The following is a 25,854-nucleotide window of genomic DNA, read 5'->3' on the forward strand; positions in this document are numbered from 1 at the left end:
TGATTGCCGAGCTTTTTTAGTGCCTTCTTAAATTCCGCACCCCAAGTGAGTGCTGCCCAGCTTGGCTCCTCGTCTAGGGTGCTCGGGATTGGCAGTCAGGAGAGCTGGGTTCTGGTTCAGGTTGTGCTACTAGACGAGGTGTGTGAATGGACACGAGTCCCCTCCGTGGCGCCCTGAGCCTCTCAGCTGTACCATCTATCCAGGGAAGGGGTTGTACCTGGCTCTAGTTCCAGAACCATCCAGGACACTCGGTAGAGCTCTGATGGATTGTGCATTGTGTGCATCTCCTGGGGGCTTTGTGGCGGTTTTAGGTCTCGCTGACTCTGGTCATTATGGGATGCCACTGTCTTTTTGTGGGTATCCCAAGTGAGGCGTTCCTCTGTGCACAGACCAAATCTTCATGGCTGCTGTGAGCAATGAGTGTTAATTTTCTTGCTCATTTTCTCTGTCCTGGGGGAAATTTTCTGTTTTGGAAGTGTGATCCTACCCCCTATGCTTTGATGTCTTACTTTTTGTTCTTTGGTTTCAGTCATTGGATCACGTGACACACATTCATTAAGAACCTTCTATGAGCCAAGCACTGAGCAAGCACTCGGGATCCAAAAGATACATTTCCAGCCCTAGAAGAGCTTACATTCTAGTGAGGGAGACCGCACATAAGCAGATCTGTGTGCTGCGAGCAATCTGCATGAGGTAGAGGACTTCCAGCCCAGTTAAGGCCACACTGAGAGAACTGTGCACTGTCCTTTCTCCTGGGATGACCCTGCGTCCTCGGTGCTATCTCCAAATGCCATCAGCCCAGAGCAGCGGATGATTGTCTTCCTGATAGAATGTCCTCTAGGGAGTGCGGAAGGGTTATGTTTTGGATCCACATTTGAATGGGCAAGCTCTGACCTAGAGCTTCCAGTTCCTTCTAACGCCCTTTCTCCCTCCATCCCTCCTCTGGACTGTGGTTCGTTCCTTAGTTTTTTCTAGTCCTGATGGCCCTCAAACCCTGTCTCAAAGCCCTCCTCCTTCTCTGGCTTTCCTCCACTGCCCCAGCCCTCAGGGGACTCTCCCTCACTCTTGTCCAAAGCCTTTGTCAACTAACAGGCGCTGTGCCTGGAGCTTAATGAAGATTTTGTCTAGAGTTCCTTGTTGCTTTAGCGCACCCAGGGTGTTCTGATTTTTGCAGGGAGAGGTTACTTGTCTGGTAGTCAGTAACAGCTGGGAGGGCTCTGTTCCCCGCCCCCCACGCTCCCAGGATGCAAACAGATGCACCTTGCGAGGACTTCCATGTTTTAAACATAATGAATTATGTGCCAATATTTATAAATCAGAAGAACTCACATAAAAATCTGGATTTCTGGCATCCCTTGAAAACGTAGAAGATGTGCCAACTCTGAACCTTATATTCCTCCCTGGCAAAAATTGGCTAGATCTGGTAGCAACTTTTCCTTTAGATGGACCTTGGGTTCTCTGGTTTGCCACAGTCCCCACTACTCCTCAATGTCTACCAGGGGGCTCCCTTTACTCATCCAGCTTACTGTCACGGCCCGCATTGGCATTTGAGATTTTAACCCCTGCTTTCAGCTTTTTTCTTTAAAAGGAGAGCTGGCTCATCAGAGCACTCTGTCCTGGCACATGCTTAGCAAGGCTTAGAGGGAATCTGGCCATAATTGCTGAAGATTTGCTGGGTAGAGGGGGGGAGGGGAAAGTCAGGAGGGTGCTCACTATGAATCCAGTCCATAGATTTTTAGGATCAGTGAACTCACATGGGGATTTGAACTTGGCTGGTACTATTTTGCTTTATCTGAACATGTAGAGATATATTTAGTGTAAATATAAAACAATACATTAAAAAAATTTAAAATTAACTGACGGAGAGCCTACCGTTCTCAGATTTCTACATGTATTTCTCACCCTCTGCGGGCAGTACTATTATTTCCCCCATTTGAGAGCGAGCAAGGGAGTGGAGACTCAGGCTGGTAACTTGCTTAGGATCATGCAACCAGGAAACACGAAGCTGTGGTTGCAGCCTAGCCAGAATGACCCAGGAACCTCGATTTTGGCAGGATTCGGGGCACCGGTAGATGATGGGTTCGTTACTGTTGTTTTCTCTTGCTGGGGTTGTTGCCTCGTTTTCTGAGGATGTTGCCTGTCTCCCTCCTGTCAGGTTGGGGCGTTCTTTCCTTGGTACAGGGTTGAAGTGAGCCGGCCTGAGGGTCTGTTAGATCCGGAGACACGCAGGGGGAAGAGGCTTCAGAAACAAGGGGAGCATGGGGTGGGGTAGGGGGGAGGCAAGAAAGCAGTGGTCCCACACCAGCCGGGGCCAGGTGCCCTTAGACAGTGTGCCTGGATCCTGGAAGCCCAGGGCCCACCAGCCAGCCCCTGGGTATGAGCTCATTGCCAGTGTCCCCGTGTCTGAGGTCAGCACCCTGTTGAGCATCCATCTTGCTGCAGTGGAAGATTTTAGTACCCTTGTCACTTTGCATTGCTTCTGGGCTGCATTCCCTCTTATTTCATTTTCATCTGAAATCCTGAGCTCACCCTCCTGAGCAGCTGACGGGACCATTTATCTCTAAGGCTGCAGCCAGTCGAAAGGCTGCTGACTGCTAAACGGAGCGCTCTGGGTTTTTGCCACCTTGTTTTTGTTCCTGCAGATAGGGATGGGAGACAGAAGAGCGTTTTCCTTTTGGAGCAGCGAAGCTGTCAGAGCTTTAGAGTCTCAGCTCTATCCCCTCTGCCGCAGAGGGCACTGCCCTGGGGGACTCTGTCCCTCCATCTTCTGCCCTTGGGGACTCAAAACCTTAAGAGAGTGTGGCCCGCGCTTTGCAAGTGTCCTGTCAAACGCTCCCGGATCATCAGATTTGGAAGGGCTCCCAGAGATGGCGTTGTTAGACCTTCTCTCAGGGCTCAGATAATCAAACGAGGCTCAGAGAGGGTGAGAGACTTGTGGGCTTTGCATAGCAAATGAGTGGCAGAGCACCACCGGCAGCTCCAGCCGCAGACCTTCTGCCTTATCCCAGCCTCTTGAGGGTCCCAGGAGGCCAAGCCTCAGGGGCCCCCTCCCGACGCACCAACCACCTGGCATGCTTTTCCCCCAGCTCTCTGAGAGGCTGCTCCTTCTCCCAGTCTGCTCGCATCTCAGATGTTCCCTCCTCAGAGAGGCTGCCCCCAACGCACCCCCCCCAACCCAGCCCTCTACCACGTTCTCTCACATCCTCCACTTCTCTCGTCGGCTCAGAGCTCGGCTCAGAGCTCTGATCAGCACCTGAAATGATCCCCTATTAGGGTCGAGCTTGCGTTTTTATGATCTCTCTCATCAGAACACAAGCTCCATGGGGGTAGGACTGTGGGCCGGCTTTTTTTTTTTTTTTTTTTTAAGATTTTATTTATTTATTTGAGAGAGAGAGAGAGAGAGAGAAAGAGCATGCACGAGCACATGAGCAGGGGGAGGGGGAAAGCAGACTCTCCACTGAGCAGGGAGCCTGATGTGGGGCTTGATCCCGGGACTCTGGGATCATGACCTGAGCCGAAGGCAGACACTTAACTGACAACCCAGGTGCCCCGTGCAGGCTAGCTTACTCACTGTTCTTTCTCAAGCACCTGGCACACGAGAGGGCTTCATAACCATGTGTGGGATACAGGAATAAACCTAGCTAGGTGGATTTCGGGGACTCCTTAAACAAAGAAATAGTTTTCAGTAAGCAATGAAAATTGAAACATCTGCAGAAACACCTTCGTTTGCTTTAGATAAGATCTTATTTGCGTAAACAAAATCCACTCTTAAACATGCTTCAGGGCCACGGATTGGTGCATCAGACACCATTTGCTAAGTGCTGGGGCCATGGCATGCCCTGTGCAGGGTGCTGGCCATGCCCAGACCAGGAGAAGCCGGGGTTCACCAGGAGTGTTCTCAAATTGGCTTAAACACAAAGGAAAATCCATCAGGTCACATGGTTGAAAAGTCTAGGTGTTGGTCTGCTTGATCCCAAAGCCTACACTCTTCCAAAGCTACTTAAAAAATTATTGTATGACTTATATACAGTGAAATGCGCAGATCTTAAGTGTATGGTTTGACCAGTTTTGACAAATGCATGTACCTGTGTAATAACACACACCTGTCAAGGAATAGAACATCTTCATTACCCCAGAAAGTTCCCTCAAGTTCCCCACTTCCAGGCAAGCCCTTCCCCAGCCCTGCCGTACCAGGGGCAAACACTCTTCCAATTTCTTTCACCATAGATTAGCTTTGTGTCTTCTGGAATGTCAGGGAATGGCACCGTACAGAATGCACCCTCTTGCGACTGCCTTCCTTTGCTTAGCATCGAGTTTGGTGCTCAACGTCCATGTTGTTGCAAGTGTCAGAAGTTCACCCCCTATTACTCCATGCTGAGCAGTGTTCCCTTGTACAGACCCACCACATTTTCTTTTTCTTTTCATCTGTTGACGGACACTTGGGTTGTTTCCAGTTATGGGCTTCGTGAATAAAGCTGCTGCGAACATCCATGTGGGACTCTTCTTGTGGACGTGGGCACTCATTTTTAATAAATTCCTAGGCAAGAACTTGCGGAATGTAGGTGAGAAAAATCCAAAAATCCCGTGTCCTCAATAGCAATGGTAGACCACCTCCCTGTGCTGGAGGCTTCTGTCTGTAGGTGTGACCGAAGACTGGTTGTGAACTGTGTGGGGGCCCAGACCATAGTAATTCGAAGCACTGTGTTGAGTAGCTGGTCCATACCCAGCATCGATGAGTAGGTGGAAGGCTGAATCTATTTTGGAATGATAGTTGTTTGGAGACAACTCTCCATGGGTGTCTTGCATTTCTGCGTATCTTGCAAGCAGAGGCACTAACTGCCTTCCTTTCCGACTATTAGTTTAGAGGTTGTTTGTGTAGTGAACAGCCTTGGAAGACAGAGATAGTATCTTTCTCCAGAGCAGAAGGTAGGCATGTCTACTGTCCATTATGAAAGATCTGGGTTTCCAAATATTATTCAGACTGACAAAAGAAGGGAATTCTGACACAGGCTATAACATGCATGAACCTTGAGGACATGACACTAAGTGAAACAAGCCAGTCACAAGAAAGACAGATACCATATGATGCCACTTAGATGAGGTCTCTAGAGTAGTTGAATTCAGAGAGACAGAAAGTAGCGTGATAGTTGCCAGAGGCTGGGGGAAGGGCAAATGAGGAGTTGTTGTTTAATGGGTATGAAGTTTCAGTTTTGTAAGAAGGAACAGCTCTGGCGATCTGTTGTATAACAACGAGAATATATTTAATAGAAATGGTTAAGATAGGGATGCCTGGGTGGTACATTTGGTTAAGCATTTGACCCTTGGTTTTAGCTCAGGTCATGATCTCAGGGTCCTGAGTTTGAGCCTGGCACTGGGCTCCATGCTCAGCACAGAGTCTACTTGAGACTCTCTCTCCCTCCTGCTCTGCCTCTCTCTAAAATAAATTAATAAATATTTTATTTTATTTTATTATGTTATGTTAGTCACCATACAATACATCATTAGTTTTTGATGTAGTGATCCACGATTCATTGTTTTCGTATAACACCCAGTGCTCCATGCAGTACGTGCCCTCCTTAATACCCATCACTGGGCTAACCCATCCCCCCACCCCCCTCCCCTCTAAAAGCCTCAGTTTATTTCTCAGAGTCCATAGTCTCTCATGGTTCATCTCTCCCTCTGATTTCCCCCCCTTCATTTTTCCCTTCCTTCTCCTAATGTCCTCCATGCTATGCCTTATGTTCCACGAATAAATGAAATCACCGTATATACAATAGAATATTACTCAGCCATCAGAAAGGATGAATACCCAACTTTTACATCAACATGGATGGGACTGGAGGAGATTATGCTACGTGAAATAAGCCAAGCAGAGAAAGTCAATTATCATAAATAAATCTTTTTAAAAATAGCTAAGATAGTAAATTTTATGTTATGTGTATTTAACACACACACACACACACACACACACACACACACACACACACACACACACACACTTTGGGTTTCCTAAGCGCAGAGTTCCTATCCTATCTTATCCTGTAAGGTGACTCATTGCACGTCTTTGCACTGCCGTATGGGAACTGGAGGTTGGGGAATGGGAGCAGGAAAATGCTGATACTCTGGTTACTGCTGTGCTGTGAATAATAAACTGTCCCTCGTCTCTGACCCAGGGTTCTCACGTCTTCTGCCAGCATCCATAAAGCTGCGGCAGGCTAACTCACTAGCTGCAAGGAGGGTCAATCTCAGACCTTCCATAGTTCTTGACAATAGCAATCTCTGTTGTTTTTATTTAAGTATGCTTAAGTCCTTGTCTGCCTCACTAAACTCAATGCTCCCTTCTTCAGGGCTTCATTCCCAGGGTCTCACACAGTGCGCTTGGCACATAAGAAATGCTCAATAAATATTTGTAGAACGAATGGAGGGCTTGGTAAATGAATGCTGGTCACCTTGATCCCGTTGCCTCTTCTTCAAGAAGAGCACTTCTGGAACAGACGGCCTGGCTTACTCTCCCAGCTCTTTGGAAACAGGCTCCTGGGGGAGCCATCTCTGCTTTGTGCCAGGCTGGTTCTTCCTCTTCTTCCCACCTCCTCCTGCACCAAGGCTACCAAGGAGCTCCTCCTGCACCAAGGCTACCAAGGACACTTCAAGGGGAGGAAAGACCCACTTCTCTCGATCTGCCAGCTGTTGGCTTGTGGTAGTCAAGTATCACCCTCTCCACTTTCCAGAAGAGGAAACAGAGGCTCATGGAGGTAAAGGTCTCATGTAACCCTTGCGCTGGGTTTGGCCACTCACTCTCCAGGCTCCGATGTGTCCAGGTGCTGGGACTTTTGTTCCCATAGAGTACCGGCGGCCCTCTGGCCATCAAGAGGGCTGGATGGGGGTGGAGTGTAGAAGCATCGTGGACTGTTGACAAGAAGTTTGACCCACAGCAGTTCAGTTAGCACGCAACAGGATCACTCGGGGCCTCTGAGCAACTGCCAATGGGCGGCCCTTGCCTGGCTCTGCATAGCTCAGAAGGTTACTTCGCTGGACGTGGGCGGTGTGTGGGGGTAGACTTGTCTTCCTAGGCTCTCTTGATGCTGACTGGAATCCTAGTCTCGCTCCTTGTAGGTCTGGTCCCCTCAGACTCTCAGGCTAGTCGAATCTCCTCCGGCCGCCCCGGGCTGGCTGTCTCTGGCAATTTCTTTGTTCTCTTTTCGTCACATTATGCCTTGTTTCCCTTGGGGCCTCCCATTTATTTTCAAGAGCTTCCTTTTGAAGTAAGGAAAAAAAAAAAACAAAGGAAACTTATCAATTTCTCCTTTAATTTCTGCAGAAACAGCTTCTATTCTCTTCCACATAATGTGGGTCCCTCTGACTTATTGGGGCAGAGTCTATGGGAGGGGTGGGCAGAGAAGGCAACAAAAATATAAATACTCATATTTAAGATAGGACACTGCTATTCAGGAATTGTGGGATGGGATTGGGGCTGAATTAGGGCTTCCAGGTGACATCCCTGGTCAAGTCTGTGTTTATTTATTAAGCATCTACTGTGTGCCAAATGCTTTGTTGATTCATGGACCTTGAGTGCTTAAAAGATATACTTTCTTCTCAGTGATAAATCCTTGGTTCTTGCATTTCCATTCATATGGGCTGGAAATGAAAAATCTGGAGGAAAAAAAAATTAGCGATCAGCAGTAGGAATAGTTTGCATGGCTATCGATGCACCCGTTCATCTTTAAACAAACATTTATTGAGCACCTGCTATGTGCCAAGTCTTTGACTGGATCTTGGGGCTATGGCTTTGGCTATGAGAGGTAAGGTCTCTGTTTCATGTGCCTTAAATATTAAACAAGTAAACGAATCCATATGGAATGACAGATAATGATAAATGAAGGGTGGAAAAGTAACATGGGTGCGTGATATGGGCAGCTCTGGGAGAGTGTTGTCCAAGGCCAGGTACTCTCAACCCACTCAGCAATTACTTCTTGAAGGGCTTAGAGCTGAGTTGCGGATGCTGTGTCCATGCCGCATGTCCCTTGTGTTCTTTTTCTGGTCGCTGTGCTGAGCCACCCTCACCCTCACCCCATTCTCATTGGCTCCTGCCCTGCGTGCATTCCCCCAAACCCAGTCCCTCAGCTGGGTCCGTCAATCCCCTCGTGCCCCGGATCACCCCTTGTGCATCTGCTCCAGCTGCCCTTGCTCCGATACACCAGGCATCTCGCAAGTTCTTCCCCAGGATATCTGCATGGCTTGATCATTCACTTGTATTTAGGTCTTTGCTCAAATGTCACATTCTTGGTGAAGTCTTTCCTGGTCTCCCAGTTTAAAATTCCAACCACGCCACCCCCACTCTAGACCTCTCCATTCCCTATCCTGCTTTCCTTTTCTCCTTAGCTTTTTGTCATCATTTGATCCACTGTATATTTTGATTAGCACTTATTACCCTTAGGTCAGAAGCGATTAGAGGAGGGAGCAGTTGCTGGAATCCAGAGGGAGAGTGCTGTGCGGACAGAGAGAGCTGTCTTGAGTGGGCCAGGGACCCTCCTGTTGAGGGACCCAGGCAGCCTGATGCAACCCCACTCCCCTTCTCCCTCTGATCTTGCTGAGGCTCCCGCTTGGCCAGGCCCAATCAGAGGATGGGGACAATACCTGTCGGCCTCCAAGGGCGCAGAGAAGCTGGGAGAAAGTGATCAAGCAAACTCTTCTTTGGAGCCCCAGGGCTTTGCTAAAGAGCTCTGGGGACATCGTAGTGGGAAATGAGGAGCCCGAAGGATAGGACTTTGATTAACCCCCAACACTTCCACCAGTATGTGTGCGGTGGAGAGAGAACAGAGAATTACAGGGCCTGAATTTGAACTTCACCTCTCCCAATAAGCAGGTCTGTGACTTTGGACAAGTCACGGTGCCCTCTGAGCCCAGATACTCATCTGTTAAATGCAGACAAAAATCTCTGCTCTGCATCTCTTTCTGGATGGTTGTGAGGATTCAGTACAATTCAGGATGTGGGAGTGCTTTGCAAATGGCAGAATCTTGGACAGAATTGGTTATTTTAATCTCAGCTGCCAGTGCATGCTTCCATTGTTGACTCGGAAACTCCAAGTCTAGATGCAAAATGTGTTACTGGTCACCATGAGGACCTGGGAGTGACAGATGTTTTCAGCCAACTGGTCCACTGAAATTGGTTTCTGATGAAAAAATCCACAAAATTCTTAAGATCCCAGATGTTCTGTTACCCATCAGTACGTAAGATACCCAGCTTTTTCTGGGGGGACCTACGGACAAGATCTTGATTCCAGCTTGTTAGATGCTTCAAGCAGTGACCGGTGCTCATCCCTCGTTCCTCCTTCACTCAAGCCAAAGGGAGCACCTCTCTGGCGGAGAGGGAGGACAGCAGGGTGGTGGGCAGGGCTGCGTGCTCCCTACAAAGCTGCAGGAAGAGCAAGGGGGGAACTGCAATCTTCCCTTCTTTGTTCCGGGGCCCACGGGCCATTCAATAGCAGGTAGGAGACACCCCGCAGCCAGAGGCTTGTGGTCCCGGCTCCAGGGATAGCAAGAACATTGCCTGTGGTTGCCAAGGCCTCTAGCTGTAGAGGGCATGTCTCTCTCTCTCTCTCTCTCTCTCTCTTTTTTTTAAAAGATTTTATTTATTTGAGAGAGAGAGAATGAGAGACAGAGAACACGAGAGGGAAGAGGGTCAGAGAGAGAAGCAGACTCCCTGCCGAGCAGGGAGCCCGATGCAGGACTCGATCCCAGGAACTCCAGGATCATGACCTGAGCCGAAGGCAGTCGCTTAACCAACTGAGCCACCCAGGCGCCCGGGCACGTCTCTTTAGCAGTCTGGGCCACTAGCCCAGTGTGAAGTCGGCTAGTGGGCACGCCGCGGCTACTTGCTGTGATTTGGCATTCAGTGCTGGGTACCGCACATTGTGCCAAGTGCGAGGGTTAGAGGCAGTTCTCAGCCAGCCCCTGCTGCCTGCTGCCAGGCTCCAGCTTTGAGAACCAGTCAGAGCCGTGTTTGTTATTGGGGGTGGGGCAAGAGGCCCTCATTTTCTCTGTATGGCAGCTTTGAATACATTCTAGTTCCCTACCGCAGGGTCCCGAGGCTCAGCAGCCTGCTCTGCCACCTCCTTATCCCATATCTTTGGACAAGTTGCTTCCTTTCCTGGGCCTCAGTTTGCCCGCTAGTCAAATGAGGAACTTGTATTTGATATGAGATGTTTCTTCCAATGGGAAAATGTTGTGTTTTTAGGCAAGTTTTCTCAACCCGGCAATATTGACATTTGGGGCGGGATCATTCTTAGTTGTGAGGGGCTCCTGTACGCTGTAGGAGGGTTAGCAGCACCCCTGGTCTCTATCCACTAGATGCCGGCGGCACCCACCCCTAAAGTCGTGACAAACAAAAACCACTCCAGTAAAAAATAATGATGAAAATCCCTTGGAGAGCAAAATTGTGCCAGGTGGAGAACGACTTGATTTTGGGTATGCTGAAGGTTTTGTGGGTTGTGGGAAATATTTCCCCTGGGTATTACTCTGGAGGGTAACTTGTTATCATTATTAGTTACTATATGCATATCTAACTATCGATTGATTGATTGATCGATTGTGTACTATGTGCCAGACGTTGGGAATACAAAATTGAATAAGACAGGGCGCCTGGGTGGCTCAGTCGGTCAGATATTGGGAATATAAAATTGAATAAGATAAGGTGCCTTCGGCTCAGGTCATGATCCCAGGGTCCTGGGATTGAGTCTTGTATGGGAGCCTGCTTCTCCCTCTGCCTCTGCCTCTCTCTCTCTCTCTCTCTCTGACTCTCATGAATAAATAAATAAAATCTTTAAAAAAATGAATAAGACCGGTCTGTCCCTGCCTACACGAAACCTATATTCTAGAAAGGGCTTGGGGACAAAGAGATAATATTCATGTAACCACATGTGTGGTAACACAATTTCAAATATCACCTTGATGAAACAGGTGGGCCCAATGGAATCGTAGGGGTCCTTATAAGAGGGAAGCAGGAGTGTCAGAGTCAGAGAGGAAATGAGATAATGTGCACAGAGCTCAGAGAGGAGAGGGTGCTTGCTACATTGCTGGCTCTGAAGATGGAGATGGGGCTTCAGCCAAGAGATGCAGGCAGCCTCCAGAGGCTGGCAGTCTAGAAGCCTGTCTCCCCTGGCGCCTCCAGAAGGGACACAGCCCTGCTAGGCCCTTGATTTTAGTCCAGTGACACCCATTTTGGACTTTTGATCTCCAGAACTGTAAGAGAATAAATTTGTGTTGTTTTAAGCCCCGACACTCATAGTAATTTGTTAACAGCAGCTGTGCGAAACTCATGCAGCTCCCCAAACTGGGTTTGTCACTTATTCTTGCCACCTCCACTCTAATCTACCCTTCCATTATAATCTTTTTTTTTTTTTTAAGATTTTATTTATTTGACAGAGAGAGACACAGTGAGAGAGGGAACACAAGCAGGGGGAGTGGGAGAGGGAGAAGCAGGCTTCCTGCCGAGCAGGGAGCCGGATGCGGGGCTCGATCCCAGGGCCCTGGGATCATGACCTGAGCCGAAGACAGACCCTTCATGACTGAGCCACCCAGGCGCCCTGTACCCTTCCATTATAATCTTTAAAGTCTATTTCTGGTTTATCCTTTTATCTTTTAAAAATATGATCAAATAGGGGCGCCTGGGTGGCTCAGTCGGTTAAACGTCTGCCTTCGGCTGAGGTCATGATCTCAGGGTCCTGGGAGGAAGCCCCGCATCGGGCTCCCTGCTCAGTGGGGAGTCTGCTTCTCCCTCTGCCCCTGTCCCTCCCACCCCCACTCGTACGCAAGCTCCTTATCTCTCTCAAACAAATAAATAAAATCTTAAAAAAATAAGATCAAATGTATATATTATCAACCATAAATATATAACCAGATGCATATATATTTGTGTCCTTTTCTTAGATTAATAGCGATTTATACATGGTCTTTCTCTTGCTTCTTTCACTTGACCATAGATTATAGGGATCACTCCGCAGCAGCATGTAGATATTCCTCTTTCTCTTTTACTGCTCTATAGAATTCCATTGTGTTGCGGTACCAAATTTGATTTAGTGTTCTTCTTTTGGTGAACATTGGGCTGCTTCTAGTTTTTTGCTCCTCCAAATAGGGCTGGCAGTGTGTATGTCTTCTCTACTTTTGCCAGTGTGTCTTTGGGATAGATTCTGAAATCAAATCGTAAGTGATATGTCATTTTGTAGGTACCGTCAATGTCCTTCATAGGGGTGTCACATTTCGCCTCACCACCTGTAATGTTCGAGAGAGCTGCTTTCCTCCAAACCTGGTCAAAACCACACATTTTCAAATCTTTGGACTTCAGCCAATCTGTAGGGAGAGGTTGGTTACCAGTGTGGATTTAATTGGCATTTTTCTTATTATAAGTGAGGTTGAGCATCTTTTTGGGTGGTTAATAGACCTTTGCATATCTTTTTTGTGAATTGTTCAATAACATTTGTAGTGAATAAGCTGAGCAGTTGGATGAATGAGTGAATGAGTGACTAGATCAGAATTTCCAGGAAGAAGATGGGCTCTTTGAGGCAGGGCTACCAATCTGCTGTTTCTTTGTTTCCCAGCCGCGACCACTCCATCAGACGCCCAACACCACGCCAGGCACCTCACTGGGGCTTGGCAAACATTAATTTTTGTCAGGCAAAGTCAAATCTGATAGCATTTCAATAAAGGTAACGGCAAGCGCGGGCTTGTGAGTATGAGCAACTGGTAAACTGACACGCCAGGTGCTGCCATGGGTGGCTAGGGCTGGGAAGCTGAGCCCCCCTGCAGGTTGGGACAGACACTCCCGAGACACAGTAGCCTTAGCAGGGACCTGCCCCGGGCTGCAAACCTCCGGACGATTCCTGTGCCTGTTCTACACCCACCAGCCTGATCCAGGGGTGGGACATGTTGGCAAGGATGAGAAGAGCCCAGAGGGAATGAGCCATGGTGGAAAGATGACTGGCTTTGAGCCTGGTGGCTCTGGGTTTGAACCCTGGCTCTGCCACTCACTTAGCTCTGAGGACGTGCGTGAGTCCTTTAATCTGCTGGGTCTCTCAGATGCTTCATGCAAAATGAGGATCGTTGCGTCTTCAGCATCGTTCGTGGATTATTTGTGAAGTCTATATCTGGCAGCTGTGGTTATGCCAGTAAGTGTCATGGATTCCGGCATTCCTAGTATAAGAGAGGCCTGGGGCTATGTGATTTCACGTACCATCCCATGTATTCCTCCCATAAGCCCTTGTGAGGTAATACCATGAGCATCGTTCTCGCTCAAATGAGGAAATTGAGGGACAGAGGTTAGTAATGGTCTGAGGTCTCAGATCTACTGAGTGGCGGAGGAAGGAGATGAACCCAGGCAAATTGCCTCGCAAGCCAAGGTGCTCCCCTGCCTTGCTCTCCATAGCTAATTCTGCAGACCACATGCTGGGCCTCACCTGGAGGCCAGTGAACCAGACCTGGCCCCTCAAAGGACTTTGCCCCTTGTGGTGGGAGGTCTTCTGGACTGGCTGTGTCATCTGCAGGGTCCAGTGCAAAATGAAAATGCAGGGCCCTTGTTAAGCAAAAATATTAATAATTTTAAGACAGTAGTAACAGGGCATTCAACCAAATGCAGGGTCATTCTGAATGGGGGGCCCACAGGTTGTACGCCCCTGCAGCTGGCCCTGGTGGTCTTGACTGGGCTCTGCCTCCCTGCCGGCTCCTGGGCTCCCTCTGGATGCCTTGCTAACCTCCTACCTTCTTCTGAAGACTCAAGGGAAACCCTGAGATCTGCTGAGTGGCCCCCAACACGAACCCTGAAAATCTTCATGACCAGGTCTGCATAATAGGGTTGCATGTGACTCAGGCTGGCCAAGAACCCCAACATGCCCAGGTGAGATTAGGAAAGTCTCCAGATAATAATTACATTAATTATTAGTTATAGTAATAATAATAATATTTATATTTTATTAATTTATTATAATTATATATAATTTAATTTTACAAATTTATTCATTTAATTAATATAATAATAATTATTATTATGCCTGTCAACAGTAGTTTACTCTGTGTTCAGCATTCATATTTTTGCAGGTTATAGACTTCCTGAAAAATCAATGTTACTGAGCCAGGCTGTTTATGTCCCGAGTTATAAACTGTCTTCTCTTTCTTGTTCTGGAAAACTCCTAATGCCACAGCTTTCTGCAAAATTCAGCACAAGATTCTGGCACCTTTCAAATAGTTGACAAAAAGGAAGAACGCCCTTCTCATCTCCCACCCAACACACACAGAACATTAATTAATTACCTCAGTATAAATACAATCCTGTAGGGTAACGTTCCCAGCCAAGACTTGTCTTCACACAGGCCTGTGTCCAGTTTGCTGCTTACACCTGGATTCATAATTTGGGAGCCTGGTCCATGTCACCTGAACGAAAAAGCTGCTTGGACTAAACTCACAAGCAGGTGGAACAACCAGGCATCGATGTGACCAGCCTTAAAACAGGGGACCTGTGATGGGTGGCCAGAAGGACATTGAGTCATTCGCGTGGGATGTTAGGGTGCCCCCCCAGCCCAGGGAATTTGGCATATGTCTAATCTTGACCTCTCAGGGGTCTCTTTGCAGTAGGTTTAAATCTTAGCCCACAAAAATTGGACACGCTCTTCAGGCTGGTAAATTCAATTTCAGTCATTCATGGGGTTCTCTATCTCCCCCATAATCATCAAAGCAGCGAGAACACCCTTGTTTCTGTCCCATATTTGGGGCACAGGTATCTTCACCGAGGGTGGGCGTCCCAATGCACCTTCCTAGGACACACATCCTTAGCTGGGGGCAATACATGCTGCTAAACATCGTCCAGCTGCAGGAAAGCCCTCCACAAAACAAAGGATTATCCTTCCCCAAATGTCAGGTGTGCTTGGATTGAGAAACGCTGCCTTTAGAGATTCACAAAACTCTTTGTTCCCAGCCTTTGGAGCTCTGACCACTTCATAGGCTGGGGACCACTTTTCCTTCCCTTCGCGTTGTTTTGAATGTAACTCTCCTCTCTATTCTTGTTGACGTCTAGGGTACTTCACCCTTTGAAGAGCTTAGTCTTTACCAGACATGAACTGTGACTCATGATGCCCACAACCCAGAGCTAGATACTGGCCTCTTCCCAGCTTCCCTTGCAGCGAGAAGCTACTATGTGACACACTTCTGGCCAATGAGATGCACAGGGAAATGTGGTAGGGGCTTCTGGAAAAGAGACTGCTCCTAGAGTGAGGTGTTCTGGAGAGGAGAGCTGGCTGGTGTCAACCCCCATAGCCTCCTTCCTGGAGCACTCATGTGGGGATGTGATGAGTGGGCCTGTGGCAGCCATCTTGCAACCATGAGGTAAGTCAGGAGAATCATATAGATGCTTGACCTCTGTGAGCCGCTGAATGAACCTGGAACCATCCACCTACAGGCATCTTGTTAAATAAGCCACAAATGTCCTTGAGGTTCAGACCACACTTGATACACTTGGGCAAAAGCCTTCTGTCTTACTCTTGTGTAAGAAGAGGAGAATAAATACTTATTGAATAAAGTTGTTTTGGAGATTTAATGAGATGATATATGTAAACATTTGTCTAAGTGCTTGGCATACAATAAATAATGTATTGTAAATGTTTTTATTATTGTCCCTGTGAATGGAATTAATAAGGAATGATATTGTGGGTCTTCCGGTAAGTTTCTTCTACTGATACATTGTTCACTCCATTACCCAACAAATATGCATTAAAGCCTGCCATGCTAAGATAGTGTAATGGTAGGAGATCATTTTAAAAGAATACAGTTAGAGGGAAACAATACCCAAGAAGCTGCCTTAGATCCCATCAAAATTCCCTTTCATTTAAGAGCAATATTTTGCAAACTTTAGTTCTCTGCCTTCTGCCTTTATGTTTGTCATATCTATTTACCACATCCATGCTGCAGCATAATAGCTGTGCTATTATTGACTTAGAGCTTTTCTTTATAACAACTTACTCTTTTTGGTTAAATAGATTTATTTTAAACAGAAATTTTATATCACTGCGGTAAAGGGAAAATCAAAATCACTTGACATAAACAAAAAACAGATCCAAAATATAAATGCAATACAAGATTCTCTGATGTTACTAGATTAAAATAAAATAATTTTTTTGTGTGCTACCTAAAATCATCTTGCACACCACAGCTTTACCTGTGTACTGCACTTAGCAAAACACTCAAGAGGATAATCAGATTGGGTGAAAAAAAACTTAACGTTGAAAACTACCTAAGATTCATAAATGCTGCAGTGGGTCTTGACATAGGAGTTACACGTAAATAGTATGATTATTATACCTAATTGTTCTTCAGCAGTTTATCATAATTAGAGGAATGTTACTATGAAATATAGTGTGACTTTCTGGTTGACAACATTTCCCCCCTTTTTTATTAATTTTATTAACATCTCTTTATCATAATCCCCAAGATATTTCACAGTGAATGTAGGGAATCCAATAATACCTTTCAACGCTAATTTACTCTGTGGTCGGCGTTCACATTTAGTTAACTTTTGCAAGTTATGGACTTTTTGAAAAATCAATGCTACTGAATCAGTCTGTTTATGTCCAGAGTTATAAATTGTTTCTTCTTTCTTGTTCTGGAAAACTCTTAATGCTGCAGTTTCTTAATGCTGCAGTTTGTGCAAAATTTAGCATAAAATTCCAACACTTTTCAGATTGTTGACAAAAAGTTCACTCCCTTACCACCCAATGCACATGTACAATTTCAAGAATATATGTATAATAAATTGCCCTTGAATAAATCTGAACCTGAATCACTCCGCCTATGGGAAGTATCTTCATTCCGGATTATTTTGTGATTGTCAGTCGAAGTCATGGGAGGTGGGAGTAAGATCTTTTGAAGAGAATAGACACTCTCATTGTCAGTTGTCCTGGGAGAAGAGCTGAGAATGAGGTCGGGAGCTGGGTCTAGGATGGAGCTGTTCAGAAAGAGCAACTTTGGAAATAGGTATGATTTAAAGGTTGATAGAAACATCTTGGGGATGGTGGTCCTTAAGGATGTGGTCGGGTCCGGCAACCTATGGAATGAGGGAGAATATTTGCAAATCATATATCTGATAAAGGGCTAATATCTACATAAAGAACTCCTACAACTCAACAACAAAAGGACAGCCTTATTTATTTATTTATTTATTTATTTTTATTACTATGTTCAGATAGCCAACATATAGTACATCATTAGTTTTTGAGGTAGTGTTCAACGATCCATTACTTGCTTATAACACCCAGTGCTCATCACATGTACCTAATTTAAAAATGAGCAAAGAACTTTCTCCAAAGAAGATATACAAACAGCCAACAAGCATATGAAAAGATGCTCAACATCACTCATCACAAGGGAAATGCAAATCCAAATCACAATGAGATATCACCTCACACCCATTAGGATGGCTACTGCCAAAAAATAGAAAATGTCAAGTGTTGGCAAGGATGTGGAGCGATTGGAACCCTTGTGCACTGTTTGTGGGAATATAAAATGGTGCAGCCGCTACGGAAAACAGTATGATGAATCCTCAAAAAATTAAACAAAGAATTATCATATGATCCAGCAACTATACTTCTGGGTATGTGCCCAAAGGACTTGAAAGCGGAGACTGGAAAATATATTAGTACAACCATATTCATAGCAGCCTTATTCATAATAGCTGAAAGATGAAAGCAACCCAAATGTCCATCAGTCACATTCCAAGTGTCCACCGATGAATGGATAAACAGAATGTAGTATATCCATGCAGTGGATATGATTCAGCCTTTAAAAGGAAGGAAATGACGGAGGCTACCACATGGATGAACCCCGAGGACATTATGCTAAGGGAAATAAATCAGTCACAAAAAGACAAATACTGTGGATCCCACTTACATCAGGTCCCTAGAGCAGTCAAGTTCATAGAGACAGAAAGCAGAATGGTGGTTACCAGGGGATTCAGGGAGTTGTTTAATGGATACAGAGTTGCAGAGTTGCAAGGTAAAAAGAGTTCTGGAGATTGGTTGCACAATAATGTGAATGTAGTTGACACGGCACACTCACAAATGGCTAAGATGGTAAATTTTACCTTATGTGTATTTTACTACAATTACAAACAAAAAGAATGTGGAGGGGTCCCTCGGGATATTACTGATCTCCCTGCCAATATGGGCAAGTGATGGCTTAGGGTCAGTGAACCTTGAATTATCAGAGAAAATATGACTCTGCTTTATAGTTACAGACTAGAAGCATGTCAGTTACTACGTAGAAAAGCATCTTCCCTCTGCCCAGCTGGAGCCTGAGGAAGGTTTGTTGGAGGGGTTCGTGTCTGGAACTGGGTAGGCCAGAGCTGTCTTTCACATGCTTGTGCAGGTATGCTCACCATCACACCTGCTGACAGGCCAGCCGTTTCTTCAATGCTTGGGGTAGCTAGAAAATTGGATTTCAGAGTGCTTTAAAGTTAGAGAGCTCAACTTGCATTCCCACCAACAGTGTAAGAGGGTTCCCCTTTCTCCACAACCTCTCCAACATTTGTTGTTTCTTTCCCTGTCCATTTTTGCTATTCTAACTGGTGTAAGGTGGTATCTCAATGTGGCTTTGATTTGAATTTCCCTGATGGCTAATGATGATGAACATTTTTTCATGTGTCTGTTAGCCATCTGTATGTCTTCCTCAGAGAAGTGTCTTTTCATATCTTCTGCCCACTTTTTGACTTGATTATTTGTTTTTTGGGTGTTGAATTTGAGAAGTTCTTTATAGATCTTGGATACCCCAGCCCTTTATCTGTAGTGTCATTTGTAAATATCTTCTCCCATTCTGTGGGTTGCCTCTTTGTTTTGTTGACTGTTTCCTTTGCTGTGCAGAAGCTTTTTATCTTGATGAAGTCCCAAAAGTTCATTTTTGCTTTTGTTTCACTAGCTTTTGGAGATGTATCTTGAAAGAAGTTGCTGTGGGTGATGTCAACGAGGTTACTGCCTATGTTCTCCTCTAGGATTTTGATGGAAAACAGTGTGGAGGTTCCTCAAAAATTTAAAAATAGAGCTACCCTATGACCCAGCAATTGCACTCCTGGGTACCCCAAAGGCACAGATGTAGTGAAAAGAAGGGCCATATGCACCCCAGTGTTCATAGCAGCAATGTCCACAATAGCCAAACTGTGGAAAGAGCCGAGATGCCCTTCAACAGATGAATGGATAAAGAAGATGTGGTCCATATATTCCACAATGGAATATTACTCAGCCATCAGAAAAGATGAATACCCAAATTTTACATCAACATGGATGGGACTGGAGGAGATGATGCTAAGTGAAATAAGTCAAGCAGAGAAAGCCAATTATCATATGGTTTCGCTTATTTGTGGAACATAAGGAATAACATGCAGGACACTAGGAGGAGGAAGGGAAAAATGAGGTGGGGGGAGATCGGAGGGAGAGATGAACCATGAGAGACTATGGACTCTGAGAAACAAACAGGGTTCTAGAGGGGAGGGGGGTGGGGGGCTGGGTTAGCCCGGTGATGGGTATTAAGGAGGGTACCTACCTCATGGAGCACTGGGTGTTATACGCAAACAATGGATCGTGGATCACCACATCAGAAACTAATGATGTGGGGGGCGGAGCAAGATGGCGGAGGAGTAGGAGACCTAGATTTCGTCTGGTCTCAGGAATTCAGCTGAATAGGGATCAAACCATTCTGAACACCTACGAACTCAACAGGAGATCGAACAGGAGAGTAGCAACAACTCTCTGAACAGAGAAGCGACCACTTACTGGAAGGTAGGGCGTGCGGAGAAGTGAATCCGAGGCGATATTCGGGAGGATAGACGGCGGGGGAGGGGGCCTCCGTCGGCCGCTTCTGGCAAGTGCTAGAGCCGCGGAGCACAAAATCGGACCTTTTAGAAGTCGGCTCGGCGGAGGGACGTCGCTGCAGTGGCTAAACAGGGGGTGGAATCCTCCCGGGACAGTGTGGTCTCAGGACCCTCGGGGTCACAGAGAGACCGGGGGTGCCTGAGTGCGGCAGAGCTCCCGGGTATCGGAGCAGGGAAGCCGGCTGCAGAGACGGAGCAGAGTCGCGGGCTCTCAGCTCTGGGTTGCCACAAACTGTGATCTGTGGCCCAGTCGGGGCACGGCTCCCCCAGCAGGGACCCAACAAGCAGCAGATCCGGGGAGACTCCCCTTCCTTCCCGGGGAGGAGCGGTGCGGGAACGCACTGCAGGGATCTCCTGGGTTTGGAGACTCCGAGCGGGGTCGGGTGCCAGAGATAGCAACGCTTTATCACAGGCCGGGTGAGCACGGAGTGCGGCCAGAGACCGGGGACACGGGAGTGACTGCTTTTCTCTGGGGGCGCACTGAGGAGTGGGGCCCCGAGTTCTCGGCTCCTCCGGGCGGAGACTGGGAGGCCGCCATTTTCGCCCTGGTCCTCCAAAGCTGTACCGAGAGCTTGCAGGGAACAAAAGCTCCTGAGAGCAAACTGGAGCAGCTTCCTTAGCCCGGACCGATAAGGGCGGGGCAATTCCGCCTCCGGCAAAGACATTTGGAAACCACAGCAACAGGCCCCTCCCCCAGAAGATCAGCACAAACAGCCAGCAAGCCAAGACCAAGTTGATCGATCAAGGAGAATAGGAGAACTCCAGCGCTAGGGGAATACTGCACATAGATTCATGGCTTCTTTTTTTTTTTTTTTTTTTTTTACCATGATTCATTATTTCATCAAAGTTAATTTTTGTTGACTTTCTTTTATTTTTCTTTTTCCCTTTTTCAACCAACATCTTATAAATCCCTTTTTTAAAAAAAAAACATTTTTTATTTTTTTTTCATTTTTAGAGTCATATTTTATCCCTTCATAGTAGTTATCCTTGTTTTTGGCATATATATATAAGTTGTTCTCTCTTTAAAATTTTGAGGTACAGTTTCTTCTAACAGATCAAAATATACCCTAAACCACTAGTGTATGGCTTTGTTCTAGTCTCCTGCCTGATCACATTCTCTCCCTTTTTCCTTTTTTTTTTTTCCTTAAATCTTCTTTCTTTTTTCAAACAACTTATCTTACCAAGTCCTTTTATAAAATCTTTTATAATTTTCATCTTTACACTCATCTTCCATCCCTTCATTGTATCAACCCTTATTTTGTACATATATGTCTTTCTTCCTTTAAAATTTTAGGAGGCACTTTTTTCTAACAGACCAAAATACGCCCAAAATCTAGTGTGTGGCACTGATCTATGCACTAGCCTGATCATATTTGATCATATTCTGCCTTTTTTGAATTGTTTTGTTTTTGTTTTTATCTTTTTTTTTCTTTTTCTCTTTCTTTTTTCTTTCTTTCCCTTTCTTTTCCCCTGGTTTCAGGTCTTTTCTGATTTGTATACAGTATATTTGCTGGGGACGTTGTAAACCTGTTAGCCTTTTGTTCTCTCATTCATCTATTCTCCTCTGGACAAAATGACAAGACGAAAGAAATCACCTCAGCAAAAAGAACAAGAGGTAGTACCGTCAGCCAGGGACCTACTCAATACGGACATTAGTACGATGTCGGACCTAGAGTTCAGAATCATGACTTTAAAGATACTAGCTGGGCTTGAAAAAAGCGTGGAAGTTATTAGAGAAACCCTTTCTGGAGAAATAAAAGAACTAAAATCTAACCAAATCGAAATCAAAAAGGCTATTGATGAGGTGCAATCAAAAATGGGGGCACTAAATGCTAGGATAAATGAGGCAGAAGAGAGAATCAGCGATATAGAAGACCAAATGATGGAAAATAAAGAGGCTGAGAAAAAGAGAGAGAAACAACTACAGGATCACGAGGGCAGAATTCGAGAGATAAGTGATACGATAAGACGAAACAACATTAGAATAATTGGGAACCCAGAAGAAGAAGAGAGAGAGAGAGGGGCAGAAGGTATATTGGAGCAAATAATAGCAGAGAACTTCCCTAATGTGAGGAAGGAAACAGGCATTAAAATCCAGGAGGCACAGAGAACCCCTCTCAAAATCAATAAAAATAGGTCAACACCCCGACATCTAATAGTAAAACTTACGAGTCTCAGAGACAAAGAGAAAATCCTGAAAGCAGCTCGGGAGAAGAGATATGTAACCGACAATGGTAGAAACATTAGATTGGCAACAGACCTATCCACAGAGACCTGGCAGGCCAGAAAGGACTGGCAAGATATCTTCAGAGCACTAAACGAGAAAAATATGCAGCCAAGAATACTATATCCAGCTAGGCTATCATTGAAAATAGAAGGAGAAATAAAAAGCTTCCAGAACAAACAAAAACTAAAGGAATTTGCAAACACGAAACCAGCCCTCCAAGAAATATTGAGAGGGGTCCTCTAAGCAAAGAGAGAACCTAAAAGCAGCAAAGAGCAGAAACGAACACAGACAACAGACAGTTAACAGTCACCTTACAGGTAATACAATGGCACTAAATTCATACCTTTCAATAGTTACCCTGAATGTAAATGGGCTAAATGCCCCAATCAAAAGACACAGGCTATCAGATTGGATTAAAAAACAAGACCCATCAATATGCTGTCTGCAAGAGACTCATTTTACACCCAAAGACACCCCCAGATTGAAAGGGAGGGGGTGGAAAACCATTTACCATGCTAATGGACACCAAAAGAAAGCTGGGGTGGCAATCCTTATATCAGACAAACTAGATTTTAAAACAAAGACTGTAATAAGAGATGAGGAAGGACACTATATCCTACTTAAAGGGTCTATCCAACAAGAAGATCTAACAATTGTAAATATCTATGCCCCGAACATGGGAGCAGCCAATTATATAAGGCAATTAATAACAAAAGCAAAGAAACACATTGACAACAATACAATAATAGTGGGGGACTTTAACACCCCCCTGACTGAAATGGACAGATCATCTAAGCAAAAGATCAACAAGGAAATAAAGACTTTAAATGACACACTGGACCAAATGGACTTCACAGACATATTCAGAACATTCCATCCCAAAGCAACGGAATACACATTCTTCTCTAGTGCCCATGGAACATTCTCCAGAATTGATCACATCCTAGGTCACAAATCAGGTCTCAACCGGGACCAAAAGATTGGGATCATTCCCTGCATATTTTCAGACCACAATGCTTTGAAACTAGAACTCAACCACAAGAGGAAAGTCGGAAAGAACTCAAATACATGGAGGCTAAAGAGCATCCTACTAAAGAATGAATGGGTCAACCAAGAAATTAAAGAAGAATTAAAAAAATTCATGGAAACCAATGAAAATGAAAACACAACTGTTCAAAATCTTTGGGATACAGCAAAGGCAGTCCCGAGAGGAAAGTATATAGCAATACAAGCCTTTCTCAAGAAACAAGAAAGGTCTCAAATACACAACCTAACCCTACACCTAAAGGAGCTGGAGAAAGAACAGCAAAGAAAGCCTAAACCCAGCAGGAGAAGAGAAATCATAAAGATCAGAGCAGAAATCAATGAACTAGAAACCAAAAGAACAGTAGAACAGATCAACGAAACTAGGAGCTGGTTCTTTGAAAGAATTAACAAGATTGATAAACCCCTGTCCAGACTGATCAAAAAGAAAAGAGAAATGACCCAAATCAACAAAATCATGAATGAAAGAGGAGAGATCACAAGCAACACCAAAGAAATACAAACAATTATAAGAACATATTATGAGCAACTCTATGCCAGCAAATTAGATAACCTGGAAGAAATGGGTACATTCCTAGAGATGTATCAACTACCAAAATTGAACCAGGAAGAAATAGAAAACCTGAACAGACCTATAACCACTAAGGAAATTGAAACAGTCATCAAAAATCTCCCAAGAAACAAAAGCCCAGGGCCAGATGGCTTCCCAGGGGAATTCTATCAGACATTTCAAGAAGAATTAATACCTATTCTCCTGAAACTGTTCCAAAAAATAGAAATGGAAGGGAAACTTCCAAACTCATTTTAGGAGGCCACCATTACCTTGATCCCAAAACCAGACAAAGACCCCATCAAAAAAGAGAACTACAGACCAATATCCTTGATGAACATGGATGCAAAAATTCTCACTAAAATACTAGCCAATAGGATCCAACAGTACATTAAAAGGATTATTCACCACGACCAAGTGGGATTTATTCCTGGGCTGCAAGGCTGGTTCAACATCCGCAAATCAATCAACGTGATACAATACATTAACAAAAGAAAGAACAAGAATCATATGATCCTCTCAATAGATGCAGAAAAAGCATTTGACAAAGTACAACATCCTTTCTTGATCAAAACTCTTCAGAGTATAGGGATAGAGGGTACATACCTCAATATCATAAAAGCCATCTATGAAAAACCTACAGCGAATATCATTCTCAATGGGGAAAGGCTGAGAGCTTTTCCCCTAAGGTCAGGAACGCGGCAGGGATGTCCACTCTCACCACTGCTATTCAACATAGTATTAGAAGTCCTAGCCACAGCAATCAGACAACAAAAAGAAATCAAAGGCATCCAAATCGGCAAAGAGGAAGTCAAACTCTCACTCTTTGCAGATGATATGATACTGTATGTGGAAAACCCAAAAGACTCCACCCCAAAACTGCTAGAACTCATACAGGAATTCAGTAAAGTAGCAGGATATAAAATCAATGCACAGAAATCAGTGGCATTCCTATACACCAACAACAAGACAGAAGAGAGACAAATCAAGGAGTCGATCCCATTCACAATTGCACCCAAAACCATTAGATACCTAGGAATAAATCTAACCAAAGAGGCAAAGGATCTGTACTCAGAAAACTATAAAATACTCAGGAAAGAAATTGAAGAAGACACAAAGAAATGGAAAAACGTTCCATGCTCATGGATTGGGAGAATCAACATTGTGAAGATGTCAATGCTACCTAGAGCAATCTACACATTCAATGCAATCCCCATCAAAATACCATCCACTTTTTTCAAAGAAATGGAACAAATAATCCTAAAATTTGTATGGAACCAGAAGAGACCCAGAATAGCCAGAGGAATACTGAAAAAGAAAAGCAAAGCTGGCGGCATCACAATTCTGGACTTCCAGCTCTATTACAAAGCTGTCATCATCAAGACAGTATGGTACTGGCACAAAAACAGACACATAGATCAATGGAACAGAATTGAGAGCCCAGAAATGGACCCTCAACTCTATGGTCAACTTATTTTTGACAAAGCAGGAAAGAATGTCCAATGGCAAAAAGACAGTCTCTTCAACAAATGGTGTTGGGAAAATTGGACAGCCACATGCAGAAGAATGAAACTGGACCATTTCCTTACACCACACACAAAAATAGACTCCAAATGGTTGAAAGACCTAAACGTGAGACAGGAGTCCATCCAAATCCTAAAGGAGAACACAGGTAGCAACCTTTTCGACCTTAGCCGCAGCAACTTCTTCCTAGAAACATCGCCAAAGGCACGGGAAGCCAGGGCAAAAATGAACTATTGGGATTTCATCAAGATAAAAAGCTTCTGCACAGCAAAAGAAACAGTCCACAAAACCAAAAGACAACCGACAGAATGGGAGAAAATATTTGCAAATGACATATCAGATAAAGGGCTAGTATCCAAAATCTATAAAGAACTTATCAAACTCAACACCCAAAGAACAAATAATCCAATCAAGAAATGGGCAGAAGACATGAACAGACATTTCTCCAAAGAAGACATCCAAATGGCCAACAGGCACATGAAAAAGTGCTCAACATCGCTCGGCATCAGGGAAATCCAAATCAAAACCTCAATGAGATACCACCTCACACCCGTCAGAATGGCTCAAATTAACAAGTCAGGGAACGACAGATGTTGGCGGGGATGTGGAGAAAGG

Source organism: Zalophus californianus, chromosome 8 (genome assembly GCF_009762305.2).
Source record: "Zalophus californianus isolate mZalCal1 chromosome 8, mZalCal1.pri.v2, whole genome shotgun sequence".
NCBI lineage: Eukaryota > Metazoa > Chordata > Mammalia > Carnivora > Otariidae > Zalophus > Zalophus californianus.